General features: G+C 34.6%; 1 long non-coding RNA gene across 21 annotated transcripts in view; it reads left to right on the plus strand.

Moving 5' to 3' along the window:
- Positions 1 to 12,856, plus strand: part of LOC131362422 (uncharacterized) — a 27,544-nt gene extending 14,688 nt beyond the window's left edge. Inside the window, exons 1-14 of one of the 21 annotated variants that reach the window (XR_009206195.1) lie at positions 2,650 to 3,173; positions 5,094 to 5,117; positions 5,767 to 5,915; positions 6,191 to 6,321; positions 6,416 to 6,582; positions 6,746 to 6,897; positions 7,035 to 7,137; positions 7,225 to 7,890; positions 8,093 to 8,181; positions 8,396 to 8,483; positions 8,559 to 8,695; positions 9,689 to 9,830; positions 10,269 to 10,862; positions 11,307 to 12,856. This is a non-coding gene — a long non-coding RNA (uncharacterized LOC131362422). The other 20 variants (XR_009206196.1, XR_009206182.1, XR_009206183.1 and 17 more) reach the window with 20 other exon arrangements.
- Positions 12,857 to 16,902: the final 4,046 nt, after the last annotated feature.

The raw sequence follows: 16,902 nt of genomic DNA on the forward strand, positions 1-16,902 counted from the left end.
GTGTGTGTGCCTCTCTCTCTCTCTGCGTGTGTGTGCCTCTCTCTCTCTCTGCGTGTGTGTGCCTCTCTCTCTCTGCGTGTGTGTGCCTCTCTCTCTGTGTGTGTGTGCCTCTCTCTCTCTCTCTTTGTGTGTGTGCCTCTCTCTCTCTCTGTGTGTGTGCCTCTCTCTCTCTCTCTGTGTGTGTGCCTCTCTCTCTCTCTGCGTGTGTGTGCCTCTCTCTCTCTGCGTGTGTGTGCCTCTCTCTCTCTCTGCGTGTGTGTGCCTCTCTCTCTTTGCGTGTGTGTGCCTCTCTCTCTCTCTGCGTGTGTGTGCCTCTCTCTCTCTCTGCGTGTGTGCCTCTCTCTCTCTGCGTGTGTGTGCCTCTCTCTCTCTCTCTCTGCGTGTGTGCCTCTCTCTCTCTCTCTGCGTGTGTGCCTCTCTCTCTCTCTGCGTGTGTGCCTCTCTCTCTCTCTCTGCGTGTGTGTGCCTCTCTCTCTCTCTGCGTGTGTGTGCCTCTCTCTCTCTCTGCGTGTGTGTGCCTCTCTCTCTCTGCGTGTGTGCCTCTCTCTGTCTCTGCGTGTGTGCCTCTCTCTCTCTCTCTCAGTGTGTGCCTCTCTCCTCTCTCTCTGTGCGCGTTTGCCTCTCTCTCTGCGTGTGTGCCTCTCTCTCTGCGTGTGTGTGCCTCTCTCTCTCTCTGTGTGTGTGCCTCTCTCTCTCTGTGTGTGTGCCTCTCTCTCTCTGTGTGTGTGCCTCTCTCTCTCTGCGTGTGTGTGCCTCTCTCTCTCTGTGTGTGTGCCTCTCTCTCTCTGTGTGTGCGTGTGCCTCTCTCTCTGTGTGTGCGTGTGCCTCTCTCTCTGTGTGTGCGTGTGCCTCTCTCTCTGTGTGTGCGTGTGCCTCTCTCTCTGTGTGTGCGTGTGCCTCTCTCTCTGTGTGTGCGTGTGCCTCTCTCTCTGTGTGCGTGTGCCTCTCTCTCTGTGTGCGTGTGCCTCTCTCTCTGTGTGCGTGTGCCTCTCTCCATCTCTGTGTGTGTGAGCCTCTCTCTCTCTGTGTGTGTGTGTGCCTCTCTCTCTCTCTGCGTGTGTGTGCCTCTCTCTCTGCGTGTGTGTGCCTCTCTCTCTCTCTGCGTGTGTGTGCCTCTCTCTCTGTGTGTGTGTGCCTCTCTCTCTCTGTGTGTGTGCCTCTCTCTCTCTGTGTGTGTGCCTCTCTCTCTCTCTCTGCGTGTGTGTGCCTCTCTCTCTCTCTCTGCGTGTGTGTGCCTCTCTCTCTCTCTGCGTGTGTGTGCCTCTCTCTCTCTCTGCGTGTGTGTGCCTCTCTCTCTCTCTGCGTGTGTGTGCCTCTCTCTCTCTCTGTGTGTGTGCCTCTCTCTCTCTCTGTGTGTGTGCCTCTCTCTCTCTCTCTGTGTGTGTGCCTCTCTCTCTCTGCGTGTGTGTGCCTCTCTCTCTGCGTGTGTGTGCCTCTCTCTCTCTCTGCGTGTGTGTGCCTCTCTCTCTCTCTCTGTGTGTGTGTCTCTCTCTCTCTCTCTCTCTCTGTGTGTGCCTCTCTCTCTCTGCACCCTGTGTCCTCTCCTGCCGTGTGCCTCTCTCTCTCTCTGTGTGTGTGCCTCTCTCTCTCTCTCTGTGTGCCTCTGTGCCTCTAGAAGAAGCGCACCTGCCTCTCTGCTAGAGAAGGCCTCTCTCTCTCTGTGTGTGTGCCTCTCTCTCTGTTTGTGCCTCTCTCTCTCTGTTTGTGCCTCTCTCTCTCTGTGTGTGCCTCTCTCTCTCTCACACACACACACAGAGAGAGAGAGGCTCACACACACAGAGATGGAGAGAGGCACACGCACACAGAGAGACACACTGCAGAGAAGGCACTGCACAGAGAGAGAGCACACACACAGAGAGAGAGAGGCACTGCACCTGAGAGAGGCACACGCACACAGAGAGAGAGGCACACACACACTATGCGTGTGTGTGCCTCTCTCTCTCTCTGCGTGCGTGCGCCTCTCTCTCTCTGCGTGCGTGCGCCTCTCTCTCTCTGCGTGCGTGTGCCTCTCTCTCTCTGCGTGCGTGTGCCTCTCTCTCTCTGCGTGCGTGTGCCTCTCTCTCTCTGCGTGCGTGTGCCTCTCTCTCTCTCTCTGTGTGTGTGCCTCTCTCTCTCTCTGCGTGTGTGTGCCTCTCTCTCTCTGTGTGTGCCTCTCTCTCTCTGTGTGTGTGCCTCTCTCTCTCTCTCTGCGTGTGTGTGCCTCTCTCTCTCTCTCTCTGCGTGTGTGTGCCTCTCTCTCTCTCTCTGTGTGTGTGCCTCTCTCTCTCTCTCTGTGTGTGTGCCTCTCTCTCTCTCTCTGTGTGTGTGCCTCTCTCTCTCTGTGTGTGTGCCTCTCTCTCTCTCTCTGTGTGTGTGCCTCTCTCTCTCTCTCTGTGTGTGTGCCTCTCTCTCTCTCTCTGTGTGTGTGCCTCTCTCTCTCTGTGTGTGTGCCTCTCTCTCTCTCTCTGTGTGTGTGCCTCTCTCTCTCTCTGTGTGTGTGTGCCTCTCTCTCTGTGTGTGTGTGCCTCTCTCTCTCTGCGTGTGTGCCTCTCTCTCTGCGTGTGTGCCCCTCTCTCTGCGTGTGTGTGCCCCTCTCTCTCTCTGTGTGTGCCTCTCTCTCTCTCTCTGCGTGTGTGTGCCTCTCTCTCTCTCTGCGTGTGTGTGCCTCTCTCTCTCTGTGTGTGTCTCTCTGTGTGTGTGTGTGTGTGTGTGTGTCTCTCTCTTTCTCTGTGTGTGTGTGTGCGCCTCTCTCTGTGTGCCTCTCTCTGTCTCTGTGTGTGTGTCTCTCTTTCTCTCTCTCTGTGTGTGTGTGTGTGCCTCTCTGTCTGTGTGTGTCTCTTTCTCTCTGTGTGTGTGCCTCTCATTCTCTCTGCGTGTGTGCGCCTCTCTCTCTCTGCGTGTGTGCGCCTCTCTCTCTCTCTCTCTCTCTCTCTCTCTCTCTCTCTCTCTCTCTTTCTGTGTGTTTGTGTGTGTGTTTGTGTGTGTCTGTGTGTTTGAGTGTGTTTGTGTGTTTGTGTTTGAGTGTGTTTGTGTGTTTGTGTTTGAGTGTGTGTTTGACTGTGTTTGCAGCGTGGGCTGGTGCAACATACTACATGGGCATCTCTAGCTGCCACGGTCTTTCCCCGGCACCTGCCACTACAGCGCCATTTCCAGCAGCCTGTGACTTTCTTCTCTGGCCAGTTATATAATTTGAGGTAATACCTTTTTATTCGTATTTTAAAACCTACTTTTCTACAAAATCACTGTAATTCGTAAGAATTTATTTTAAAGAACATTTGTTAGTTTGATGCACCACTACATTCAAGGGAGCTGATAGTGTGTGTGTCACAGCTATGTTTCAGTGCCAAAAAATTAATAGATCATATGCTTAATAAAACAATGCATTATAAAAAAAAAAAAAGGTTAATACAGCTGCCCAAAGCTGAGATTGTGGCATCTCTAACTACAGGTCTGTCATTTGTAAGCAATTATTCTAAGTTTTATTAATACACTAGAGTTTGTGATGCGTGTGTGTGCCAGTTATGTTTCAGTGCCAACGAAATTAGATCATATGCTTTAATAAAATAATAAAAAAATGTTAACACAGAACTCGGCTAATGATATGCTGCACAAAGCTGAAGTTGTTATAATTTTAATTAATTGCAATAATAGTAATAGCTTTAAACAAAAAACACATTGGTATTCAATTAAATCTAGTGTCTATTTCCTTATGAATGAGCCAGATCCAACAGAAATTATTATTTTTATTAGTCGTAGTGCTATTGAAGGGGTGGGGGGTGGAGGGGGGTATTGGATTGGGAAACAACGTTGTTGTTCTTGACAGGTTCACCTCAGGTGTTCTCTGATGTAACATCATTATTGGTGTGTACAGGTTCAGTGTGTGCGTCATCAACAAAAGGAACTCGCAAATAAGTCTCATCTTTACACAAGACATCTCAAAGATGCAGTTTACTTTTCTGAAAACAATAAAGGTACAGCTGTGCTCCAAAGAGAGACATCATGTGATTTAGTGTTTTTTCAATTTTTTGAAATATTGTAATGCATTTCACCACTCCATGAAATAATTGTGGTGGCCTGCTTGTGCCAGGACAGCAAACAAACATCCAGAAGCCGTTACCCTTGCCCACTTGGTAGATGTAAAACCTTTTTTGCACGCTCTTCCATCTACATAAAGCTTTTGAAAGTCATACACGGTAGGTGTTCTACTGTGGCATCTTGCAACATTAATCTTCATTAATAAACCAAACACAAAGAATGTTACCATCAAGTATGCGATGTGCTGAAATGAATATGTAGTTTCAAGTGGTTACAATGCTCTTTGTGTGAAATGTAGGTAAATGTTCCAAAAATTGCATTAGGTAATAGGTAGAAAGTAAATAGGCGCAATAGGTAGAAGAGTCCCCCCCCAGAAAAGCCCCCCCTAGAAACACTCATCAGACAGACAGACATAGGGGAATTATACTATTGTGTTTTTGACAATATGTTGTTGGTAACATTTTATAATAAGGTATCATTTGTTCACATTTAGTTAATGTATTAACTAACACTAATGAAGAACACATTTGTTGTAGTGTTTTTTTACTATTGGTAAATGATCATTTTATAAAAATACAGCTGTTCAAATTAACATGAACTTAAGATATGTGCGGTAACAAATTTAATTAAAATGTATTGAACAAAATGCATTTATCATTCGGTGGGGGAAAATGGGCCTAAACAAATAACGATGTATGTAATTAATTTATTAATGTATGATCAAGTCTACAAGTTATCAAGACACGTAATTGTTTTTAAATAATAGCACAACAAATGACATTGGCAGTAGAAATTTGTTGAGCCAGGCAATGTGATTTCCGTCCGGACTGTTACATGTAAGGCTTATAAGCTTTTGCGGCTTCACTCCTTAATGAATTACGGTTGTTAGTCTCTGTGAGTGGTCATTGATTAGACAACTGGAAGTTGACGCTGTGTTTGGTATTGTTCACCCTATAATGACAGCTTTTTCATTTAAAAATAATTTAAAATGTAAAATATTTTATATAAATATAATTAAAACTGTGTCCCTTTTTTTTTTTTTTTTTTTTTTTTTTTTTTACAATATGTATCTCCTGCAGGTATTGCCTCTGAGAAAAAGCAAGGTAGTACATGGCATTTATTGTTTTTGTTTTTTTTAATTAATTTTTTCTTAAATAATTAACAGTAAATAAATAAAAACATACATAATTTAATTGTAAAATATGATTTTTCAAAAAGGTTATGATGTCCTGTTGTGGTGTTTTTTGTTTAGTTGGTTTCCGGTTTTATTTTGAAAGCGTCACTTATCTTGTGAGTCTGTTTTGAATTGGCTTCCTTTGTTTTCCCCTCCTTAATACTGAAGGTTTGTTTTGGAAATTAACTTTAACATGTAACACACAAGACATCTCGCATAGTCATTATTTGTGGCTAAAAAAAGCTATCACATGCTCTGTGATGTTTTGGGTTAATGTTAGGATGTCGTTGCTTTCTACTGTCCTGTGTAGTGTTGGATGGCACTTATGCAAGGTCATCACTGCTTACACTTCATGCCCCATAGTTTATCCTTCTTTTTTTTTTAATGTTATTTTCTCCTGTGTCTCCTCTGCATCCTTATGTATTTCTCCGTTTGTCTGTGTATGCTTCAGTGCAGTTTTTTAAATCTCTTCCTATTATCACTTGCCTTGTACGAAAAAAGCGGCTATACAGTCTCTTGCAGGGCAGAGATACTGTAGTCTGAGTATGTTATCTTTTTTGCCTTTTATCGTTCTTCAGTGACGACCGATATCACCACCAGATATTGAGGAGAGCGTTCCATCACTTGTCATTGACGGCATTTAGATTTGAATTCGCTTGCTACCAGTGCGGATACCACCCAGCTGTGATAGCAGATGCTAATTGGAAATTGGCTTTCGATGTCCCAAGTAAGATTATTTTGGTTATCTGTGAATCAGAAATTGTACAATGATGATTAAGATGAAGATTTCTAACATGCATATACAAATATGTGCCAAGAATGATTGGTGAGCAAGGGGTACAAATGTAATCACCTACTTAAGGATGTTTAATGGAAAGTTCTGCATCTCTCTTGGAGTTAGTAATGGAGTTAATTGGATTTCTAGGTAGTACTGAGACTCTGCTTCTGTGTAAAAGGGTGTGTGTTTGTCATGCCTTTGTAACTGTTGCATTTAATTTGCAGTTGGAACTTTTAAAAGGCCTGATCTGATTTCTGACGAAGATCTAGCGGTAGACATTGTAAAGGCATGGTCAGATCTGGACAAGTCACTAATAGCGGAAGGATTGATATCAGTTTTGGATATAGTGACACCGGTCAATAATATCATACACATTTAAACATATTACACATTTGTACAAGGGCTTTGTACATAAATGATTAATGTTTTTGTGCATTTTCAACTAATAGGAACAACTGTGACAAATCCATACTGCACCATGAGGACAGAACACCAGAGTTGGAAACATACTCCCAAAAACTGAGGTCAAAAAGGCTATGAAAAAAAGAAACCCAGATGGCATAAAGCATCACCTGAAACGGATAAATGAGTACGCTAACTCACTGAATCAAAGAAGGTATACATTGGGCTAATGTTACTGTGTAACAGTATACTGTGACTGCATATACATACCCCTCCATGCGGTTTTCTTAATATTTATATTCCGGGTGTGTTTTTGTCTGTAATGAACATATGTAGTGTGTGTCACATGATTTTAATTGTCACTTCTCAATTTACAGCTTCACAAAAAGGATCTCCAGGATGCTTCTTATGCCATGGGTGTGTCCTCAGAGGGATCCATCGCTGATATGCTCAACAGGCTTAAACTTTAAGGATATTTACCCTAAACCTTTTCTGAAGCTACAGAAAGCTGGTGGTGAGAAATAGCTTGGTATGTTTACATACGGTCTGTTTTTGAGCTGAAGTGAACTCGGCATTCACCAAATTTTGGTGAATATTGCAGTGTTAAGCCAAAGTGGACAATCTGTTTTTCATAAATTTTGGGGGTTTTTTTAATTATAAATATAGACAGAAACCTCTCCAACCTACTTCTGGTGGCAAACTGAACATCCCACCTGACAGCACTAAGTCTTCATTTGTGGCACAATTGTATACTATAATTGATGACAAGGTGATTACTCAAGTTTTCTGCCTTTTTCATTTTGTGTCAAATTACGCTGTAAAGGTAAAAGAATTTTTTTGCAACGTGTCCTTAAAGGAAAAGTCGAAGAACTTATTCACTGACGGCTGTGATGAAAATCAAACCCTGGCTTGTCTCTCCCAGCGATTTCCAGTGTCAAAGGATATCTGCAGTGTTTGCCAACCGGACTTGTTGGAAGAGTCTTTGTTGTCTATGCCATGGTTGACTGATGTAAGTGTTAATGAGTAATCTTGTTTTGCAATTAAGATCTGAAATGAATTGAACTGTAAACATAGCTGCTGTGTATGTAAAGTGCAAATGCTGTCATTTGACTTGATGCAAAATCAGATTTATATTAAGTATTAACAGATGTATTACAGGCAGTTAACTATCGAGTAGCCCAGTTGGCTCAAGAGAACATGGTAATGACTCTTAATTTTCTCCCTCTATGACCTTTTTACATCAGTATTAACGATACTTTGTTATAGTATGGTTCTTTGGCCCATTTTGATTTTATTTTGTGGCCCCGAGAATGGTCAGACAGCGGAGAAGTCAGTGACCAGGTTGTGCAACGCATCCCTGTAGGTTCTTTAGTAATTTTGTTTTTTGTATTATACAGAAAAATGTTGAACAGAACACATCTGTTCCTCCTACCTGGTTTTATTGTGGTTGTGTCCGACAAAATATTTCTCCCTAGAATTGTGGGTGGTCACTCTCCAGAGGGGGAACCATTTCATTCTTTGAGTAAGCACCATTATTTAGAGGTTCACTCTATATTGGTTGGCTTGAATAGAATTGCATGAATGTCTGACATTTTTGACAGAAGTGGTTTTGTTCCAGAAGCCTATGTTAAATGACACAGACCCCACAAAAGCCATAACCTTGACTTGCATGTAAAATTTCAGTTGACCTAAAACCTTTGGATGACGCATGGATTTCTTGGCAGGTTTTTGACTTCACTGCTAAACAGATTATAATCTATGATTCACTTGGAATTTACACAACGATTAGTGATAGTGACATGGACCTCCTCAGGTAAACTACATTCCTCATGATCTGGTAATGTTATGACAGTATATTCATACTAAACTAGTGCCATCACCTTGAGTGTTTTAGTGCGTTTCTGTGAGTTGCTTGGGAAATCATTCTCATCTCCTCCATCTCATTCTTCAGTGCATGTGTGGCCTGTGGTTTTGTAAGTCTATTTTGTTGCCAACTAGGCAGCTAAAAATGATGTCCTAAATCGTAGGGACACTGCAGAGGCTTTGACTCTAAATCAATGCAGGACTCTCCGTCTGCACCTTGCTGCACAAATGCTTGAAAATGTGAAACCTGAGGTCAGATTCCTCTGTCAAAATCTGTACTGCCAATAAGAGAAACGCAGTTTTACAGCAAAATTATTTGTTACACAGGACTTTCCACAAACGACTGAAGAAATGCTAAAAATGCAAAAGAACGAACTTGGACTACAGGAAGAAGGGGCAAAGACTATAGACTCCAGTAGCCATTGCAGGGCGTGTTTGTTCCAGTGAGCAACTGCAAAAACAAAGTATGTACAGTAGAACTCACACATCAACTTCTATTTATTTTTACATCAGTTTACACAACAAATTTGACAAGATTGGTTCTACTTAAGGCACCTATGACTGTAAGGTAAAACAGTGTCTGGTTGTCAGGGTATTTGTGCTCTCCCATCCATTCAAACAGGTGAGTAACGGGTAAGTTATTACCCTACCTCAACCCCTGTGTTTTTTTTATCTGCTGCTATATTTATATTTATTTCTATTTTGCACTACCTCAACTGCTGCTATTGGATACATGAACAATACATGTTGTCAGGTCAGATGACAAGTTCATCATCTTCTCATTTTATTACATTTCATTGTACGTTTTCTTTGTTTCGGTGCTCAGTGTCCTGTGTTTTCGTGTTCTCTTTCTTTTATTTATTTATTTTATTTTATTTTTGCACTGTCTTGTTGCTTTGTTTGCACCTAGCTGCACACTTGGCACTTTATGTGGCTTGGACGAACTTTCAGTCCTAGCTTTGTGGTGTCCTTTATGTTTGAACTTTATGTTGTATGTTTCTGTAGCACCAGGGTCCTGGAGAAACGTTGTTTCATTTCACTGTGTACAGCTATATGTGGCTGAAATGAAAATAAAGCTTCTTGAACTTGGAGTATCTGTACAACCAGGTTTTGTGAGAGACCTGTGAGAGATAGGAAACAAGATTGCAGACAGTGTGGAGATCAAAAGAGAGACACAATGGAGATAATTAGAAACGTATAAGCTGTGAATTTAAGGTAAGCACAGGAGGTAAGCGCACTGTGATCATAGGTGAAGCCAGAGATTGAGTGATTTGAACCTATATGCTCTTTATACTTCGTGTGCTTACTTAACAAGTGACCCCGAAAGTTGCGAGAGTGGTGGTGAGAGGGGAGACTGGTGTCTCTGGGACAATTAGGAATATGTTTAAATACAAAAACATTATAAGACTTCAAAAGATATTGTGGAATAAAGTTGTCCCGCGTCTGTTTTCTAACAGTGTTTTCCATGACCGTGTCCAGAAGTACCAATGGGTGCGGTGCACAGTTTGTGAAAACTGGCTGCGTTTTCAGTGTGCTGGTGTTGAAGGGGACTGGATGGCAATGGATTTATTTTGTGGCTGCAACATAACTCCTGATTTTGTAAGAACAATCTTGTACATGTCACACATGGCTAAAACCTGAGATCAAAGTTATAATTGCTATATGAATGTTTAATAAATACTAGTGTAACGTCAGAGGGAGCAGGTGATGTTTACACTAGGTAGACATTTTCCTTTGTGTCCAATCATTTTTGTCGTTACATTTAATCTAAAATAAATGTCCATAAATTTACATGTTTAAAAATCAAAAATTGTAAATGAAATAATGTTAACAGTTTCTACAATGCTATTAGTACACAATTTCTGTTTGTCATTATTTGAGGACCATGCTAACATTGATTCATATATTTAAATATGTATAATGTAAACAATAATATTCAGTACTGTTATTTGGTAATTAGTGGTGTATATTGTACAGGAAAACAAAATGTAAAGATGTGGTTTGAATTTAGGCAATATTTGTTTTTGTCTCGCACAGAAATTACATCCTGGAGTGTGTTCAAGCAGAAGCCATTCTGACAGATGGAAAGATAAAGGTAATAAACTAAAAATGTTATCCAATGACCTGTACAAGGTTTATTTACCTAAATGGCATTTGATGATTATACATGCATTTCAGCCTGGTTTAATCTACATTGAAATATGCATTTAATATTACTTTACTAATATTTGGAAAGAAAGCTGCAGAGTGGACAGGTTCTTTCCAACAGAATGTATGTGTGGAAAAATCGAGGATTTGATCCAGCTCTCAGAAACTATTACTGTCTGTTAGTATATTTAATAAGAAGGTAAGTGGACTGTTATTTCTCTTTTATTTTATTTTTTTTTACACACACTTTTCAAAAAAGTAATATTCCCTGTCATAGGGTGGATGAAATGTCATCTTGGTAGATCACACTTTGCCAGTTTCACCCGCATTTTTAGTCTTGTATTGATAATGTCCTCTGTCTAGCTAATTTTTTGTTTATTTTCTTGATTTTCCAAATCCAGACAGAAGACCTAATCCATCGGCTGGAAAAAAATCCTGTCTGTGCCTGGAACTGTAGCTGAGAAGCAGCTATTTATTACCGAGGTGAGCTAATATATGGGAGTTTATATGCTTATTGAAAATTTAGAGAACGTGGTTTGGAGAAAATATTACACAAGTATCTCAAATACTCTCTAATAGTTGGAATCCAAACTGCATTACATCAGTACAAATAGTATTTTAAGTAGAAATCTAAGACCAAATCCTTGGTTGTGGATAAAGCTGCTTATTTTTTTTTTTTTTTTAATGTTAGTAATACTTTGTTAGGTTCTCATTCAGTGGTTGCAGTGGCCAAAACTTTGAGCCAAATCTGTGTTTCTGAAGTGCAAATCTTTCTGTAAGAAAGGTAGAGGACATTGCTTGCATTGTGGGTGTGCATAACTATTATATGTGTAACATCACTAAATCCTTTTTCTCTTTCCTGACATTTTTTAGGTCATGTTAACACTTCTATAATGACATAATGTGTATTTTTTTTTTCCCCCCCAGTGCTGCAGACATAACATCAGAAGACACTGAAAGCACAGAAGAGGGAAGACGCATTCAAACCCTGAGCCCCTACCCCAAAAAAAATTAACTTATATTAAAGCAGTGTATTGATGCCAGAGGCACATGACACAGGATGGTATATTTGCTCTTAGCCACGTTTTTGCTGTTTCAAGTCCATTTGATCACCTGATGGTGTAAACCAGACAGCATTTTAATAAACATTAGAAATTTTCATTAATATTAAATTATGATGCTTGAAGCTTTGCACTGAAAGTCTTGGAAGATTATTTTACATGTATTGAATCCATGCATTTAAATAACTTGCACTTATCTAGCAGGTGTATATTGTGGAATAAAAATTCTACTGTACTCACTACTAAAATCTGACTCCAGCTCCACACTGACCCGACAGCTCAGTCTAAGTGAGACTCATAGTTAGTAAGGCCTCAAAACTAAATAAGCCAATCAAGCAGACTAGATGAATGCAGATAAGAGATTTCATTTTGTAATCAGCGCTGACACAAGAATTGAGATGCTCACGCATGAACGTCCCAACAACCTCTCTCTGGGGAACTCCAACTACAGCCTTTATATACATTTCCCTTATCTTCCCAATGCAACACGTCACTGGTTCTTTGCCTAGACAATCCCACCCATCTTTCTTTTTTTAGACCTTTTAGATTCTTTTTTACACCATTATCTTTGAATTTACAACTTTTCAAATACCATTATAATTAAACTTCCCTAAATCATTATATTAAAAATTGGGCGTTTCCGCCCCCACCAGTGGGATTGTCTTTGGCCTCACTCTCACCAACACCTCATTCTTCTTCAGGAGACAGGATGGGTAAGTCCTCAGTTCTTCAGGGGCCAACACCCTTTCTTTTATTACACTCTACACTTCACGGCTTTTCTGATTTATCCGCTGTCTTCTACGTATGTACTCTAGATATTTCGCCTGGTACCACCATTGCCATCCAGCACGCGCTGTGCTTGCTTCATGATGAGCTCACTGCCGCTCAAGGTACCAGTGGAGCGAAGATTGACTATAATAATCTAGGGTGCGTCTCTGCCATTGATTGGTCCAAGTTTGGAAAGCCTGGTACCGCAGAGAAAGCCTGCCAGACTGACATCATTGATACAACTATTTGTCCTTCAAAGCCCTTGCAGCCTGTGTGCAAGGCCCGTGACAGACCAACATGCGACCTAACGAATAAACCTTCCCTGAGAACTCACTCCTGCTGTCCCCCGATTATTTCACACTACATCAAACACACACCTCATACATATATCCTCATTTACAAAATTATCTCCCACAATATCCATCTCCATATAATTTAAGTTTCACATCTGGTTTTCCGTGGCATGTGTCGGAGGACTGTGGCATGATTTACACTCTGAATAGAAACCCTTTAGTGTTCATTTAATTACATGCTTAAGTCTATAAGATGTTAAATGACAAATCTTGATAGACATTATTCTTTGTTACAAAGAGAATTTATTAATGAAATGTAAATGCTCTACAACCATAAGGCATTAGTTCTTTTGACACTTTTGAAATGTTTTTTTGAGACACACCATTTCTGCAGCTGACTGGTGCCACAACACAAAGCTTCACTGCATGTTCCCAGTACACTTTCCATTGATAAAGAAGACCAAATCAAAACCCTTCAAAAACTCTACAGATGGAAGGGAGAATATAAGGAAACTATGAAAAGTAATGCACTGAACTTATAGATAAAAGGAAGTACAGACTATATGCCAGATTTGAGGAGCTGTGATTCATGCTTGATTTAAAGTACATGTTTTATATTTTGTACATATTTACAAAATTTTGCACATTTTTACAGCTTTTATAAAAGTTTAGAGTGGACAGCAGCAACAACTGAACAGTGGCTTCATTACTGCAACCTTTTTGGCGCATATATATATAATGTGTGTTTATAATATATAGAAATATATATTTAATATAAATGTGTGTTTATAATATATATATATATTTAATATAAATATAAATGTGTGCATATATATATAATGTGTGTTTATAATATATAGAAATATATATTTAATATAAATGTGTTTATAATTTATATTTATATTAAATATATATGTGTGCATATTTATATAATGTGTGTTTATAATATATATATTTAATATGAATATAAATGTGCATATATATATAATGTGTGTTTATAATATATAGAAATATATATTTAATATAAATGTGTGTTTATAATATATATATTTAATATGAATATAAATGTGTGCATATATATATAATGTGTTTATAATATATATATATTTAAAATAAATATATAGAAATATATATTTAATATAAATGTGTGTGTTTATAATATAGATATTTAATATAAATATAAATGTGTGCATATATATATAATGTGTTTTTATAATATATATATATTTAATATAAATGTGTGTGTTTATAATATATATATTTAATATAAATATAAATGTGTGCATATATATATAATGTGTGTTTATAATATATATATATTTAAAATAAATATATAGAAATATATATTTAATATAAATGTGTGTTTATAATATATATATTTAATATAAATGTGTGCATATATATGTGTGTTTATAATATATATATATTTAAAATAAATATATAGAAATATATATTTAATGTGTGTTTATAATTTATATTTATATTAAATATATGTGTGCGCATATATATATAATGTGTGTTTATAATATATAGAAATATATATTTAATATAAATGTGTGTTTATAATATATATATTTAATATAAATATAAATGTGTGCATATATATATAATGTGTGTTTATAATATATATATATATTTAAAATAAATATATAGAAATATATATTTAATATAAATGTGTGTGTTTATAATTTATATTCATATTAAATATATATATGTGTGCATATATATATATAATGTGTGTTTATAATGTATATATATTTAATATAAATGTGTGTGTTTATAATATATATATTTAATATAAATATAAATGTGTGCATATATATATAATGTGTGTTTATAATATATAGAAATATATATTTAATATTAATGTGTGTTTATAATATATATATTTAATATAAATATAAATGTGTGCATATACACATAATGTGTGTTTATAATATATATATTTAATATAAATATAAATTATAAACACACACATTTATATTAAATATATATTTCTATATATTTATTTTAAATATATATATATTATAAACACACATTATATATATATGCACACATTTATATTTATATTAAATATATATATTATAAACACACACATTTATATTAAATATATATTTCTATATATTATAAACACACATTATATATATATGCACACATTTATATTTATATTAAAAATATATTATAAACACACACATTTATATTAAATATATATTTCTATATATTATAAACACACATTATATATATATGCACACATTTATATTTATATTAAATATATATATTATAAACACACATTTATATTAAATATATATACATTATAAACACACATTATATATATATGCACACATTTATATTTATATTAAATATATATATTATAAACACACATTATATATATATGCACACATTTATATTTATATTAAATATATATATTATAAACACACACATTTATATTAAATATATATTTCTATATATTATAAACACACATTAAATATATATGCACACATTTATATTTATATTAAAAATATATTATAAACACACATTTATATTAAATATATATTTCTATATATTATAAACACACATTATATATATATGCACACATTTATATTTATATTAAATATATATATTATAAACACACATTATATATATATATGCGCACATATATTTAATATAAATATAAATTATAAACACACATTTATATTAAATATATATTTCTATATATTCATTTTAAATATATATATATTATAAACACACATTATATATATATATATATGCACACATTTATATTTATATTAAATATATATATTATAAACACACACATTTATATTAAATATATATTTCTATATATTATAAACACACATTATATATATATATGCACACATTTATATTTATATTAAAAATATATATTATAAACACACACATTTATATTAAATATATATTTCTATATATTATAAACACACATTATATATATATGCACACATTTATATTAATATTAAAAATATATTATAAACACACACATTTATATTAAATATATATTTCTATATATTATAAACACACATTATATATATATGCACACATTTATATTTATATTAAATATATACATTATAAACACACATTATATATATATGCACACATTTATATTTATATTAAATATATATATTATAAACACACACATTTATATTAAATATATATTTCTATATATTATAAACACACATTAAATATATATGCACACATTTATATTTATATTAAATATATATATTATAAACACACATTTATATTAAATATATTTCTATATATTTATTTTAAATATATATATTATAAACACACACATTTATATTAAATATATATTTCTATATATTATAAACACACATTATATATATATGCACACATTTATATTTATATTAAATATATATATTATAAACACACACATTTATATTAAATATATATACATTATAAACACACATTATATATATATGCACACATTTATATTTATATTAAATATATATATTATAAACACACACATTCATATTAAATATATATTTCTATATATTATAGACACACATTATATATATGCACACATTTATATTTATATTAAATATATATATTATAAACATACATATATATGCACACATTTAAATTTATTTTAAATATATATATATTATAAACACACATTATATATATATATGCACACATTTATATTTATATTAAATATATATATTATAAACACACACATTTATATTAAATATATATTTCTATATATTATAAACACACATTATATATATATGCACACATTTATATTTATATTAAATATATATATTATAAACACACACATTTATATTAAATATATTTCCATATATTATAAACACACATTATATATATATGCACACATTTATATTTATATTAAATATATATATTATAAACACACATTTATATTAAATATATATTTCTATATATTATAAACACACATTATATATATATGCACACATTTATATTTATATTAAATATATATATTATAAACACACATTTATATTAAATATATATTTCTATATATTATAAACACACATTATATATATATGCACACATTTATATTTATATTAAATATATATATTATAAACACACATTTATATTAAATATATATTTCTATATATTATAAACACACATTATATATATATGCACACATTTATATTTATATTAAATATATATATTATAAACACACATTTATATTAAATATATATTTCTATATATTATAAACACACATTAAATATATATGCACACATTTATATTTATATTAAATATATATATTATAAACACACACATTTATATTAAATATATATTTCTATATATTATAAACACACATTATATATATATGCACACATTTATATTTATATTAAATATATATATTATAAA

Source organism: Hemibagrus wyckioides, linkage group LG12 (genome assembly GCF_019097595.1).
Source record: "Hemibagrus wyckioides isolate EC202008001 linkage group LG12, SWU_Hwy_1.0, whole genome shotgun sequence".
Taxonomy (NCBI): Eukaryota; Metazoa; Chordata; class Actinopteri; order Siluriformes; family Bagridae; genus Hemibagrus; species Hemibagrus wyckioides.